Source organism: Austrofundulus limnaeus, unplaced genomic scaffold (genome assembly GCF_001266775.1).
Source record: "Austrofundulus limnaeus strain Quisiro unplaced genomic scaffold, Austrofundulus_limnaeus-1.0 Scaffold722, whole genome shotgun sequence".
Classification (NCBI taxonomy): domain Eukaryota; kingdom Metazoa; phylum Chordata; class Actinopteri; order Cyprinodontiformes; family Rivulidae; genus Austrofundulus; species Austrofundulus limnaeus.
In genome coordinates this window covers 217679-219336 of record NW_013953124.1, presented here as the reverse complement: position 1 = coordinate 219336, position 1658 = coordinate 217679, and positions in this window count along the sequence as shown.

Genomic DNA, 1658 nt, shown 5'->3' with positions numbered 1-1658 from the left:
GCTTTAAATTATAAAAATTATCATTTTGATCCATACATTGGTAATGTGTGACTGGACCTTGTGTCACTTTATGTTCAACAAATTGGTCCCCGAGGTCAAAAAGGTTAAAAAGCCCTGGATTAGAGCACATCTATCAAACTTAAGGTCTGTGGGCCAAATGTGGCCGCTTTATAGCCAACATTGACCATAAACCTAATTTCCCTCTGGGATCAAGTATTTTTGAATTTGAATTGAACTGAAACTACATCTTGTTTAATATGAATAATATGAAATATMATGCAAGGCAAAGCTGCACAGGGTTCTGAAGTAGCGGCTACTTTTCCAGCAGTTCTACTGGGAAGAAGGAATTTCCCACTTACAAGTCGTAAATTTAACTCACCACAACTCAACAACAGTGAGTACAACTCTCTTACTTTTAATAGTATTTTTATTGTATTTATTATACATTTATTTATTTGAACGCAGTATTTTTCGGTGTTTATAAGGTGACCTGTTAAAACGCTGTTTCTATGCAGGAAATACCAGGTAGAGCTSCGGTYTGTTTTGTTGGCAGAATTGAACCGGCAGTTTAGTTCGTGACAGAACCGGTGCAGGCTGCAGCTGCACTGTGAACATGTGAGAATGACAGTTTAATTTTAATTTCTTTTGTACTCTCAGTGAAAAAAGTGGAAGTTTGTTCCCAAAGTCTCTCTTGAACCTTTGGATGAATTTATTTCTGTTTTTTTAATAAAGTAAAATCAGACTTTATTAAACATTTTAACCTGGATCTACGTTCGTTTAGCGAAAGCAGACCCGGGCTGCTAAACGTCTGCATCAAGCTTTCGCTTCCRTTTTCTCTGATTTACGGTAAATCTGTCCGACTTTACGCTCAGATATTAACCTTTAATGACTCCCTGTCGCTTAGGAAGTCAAAGATGAGGGGGGTTGATGGGCTGTGGTGCGGAGGGGAGTAAAAGACCACCAGCTGTGCATCTTTGTTAGAACATCTGAARGAGCAGGTGATGAAAGAGCAGCCGGCGGTGGACGGAGGTGATTAGGATGATTTACAAGCAGCGGTGTGAAGGTTGCTGCCTGCGGGGGGGGCCATGGTGGGTCTGAGCTGCAGCACGTGTTTTACTGATTCTCTTCACGCCCAACAGTTTCATTAACAGTTTCGACATAAATTCACAAATTTTACCACTTTTTCTCCTTAAAGAATCGACCTGTTGCTGAGAGAATCAAATATCRCCACAGGAAATATTTCATCTCTGAGAATTTGATTCTTTTCAGTAAAAATATCCTCGACTCGAGAATATTCCTCTCTTATGACGGCAGCTTCATGTGAGTAACGGTCAGTGGCGCCTGCAGAAAATTTTTTCGGGGGGGCCATGAGGGGGGACCACTGAAAAACCAGGGGGTGGCACACCAAAACTAATATCTATAACAGAAAAATTTATGATGTGTTTGTAAAAATGACAGATAAAATCACAGATTTTATGACATTCAGAGACAAAAAACAAGAGTAAGTATTTGTAATGTTGGGGGGACTCACTGGTGGGGGGTCTGGGGGTCCTCCCCCAGAAAACTTTTAAAGAAGTAAATGTCATTTCCTGCATTCTGGTGTATTTTAACAGGTTGTTAAACAGAGTTTTACCTACATAAGAAAAACACTTCATGTG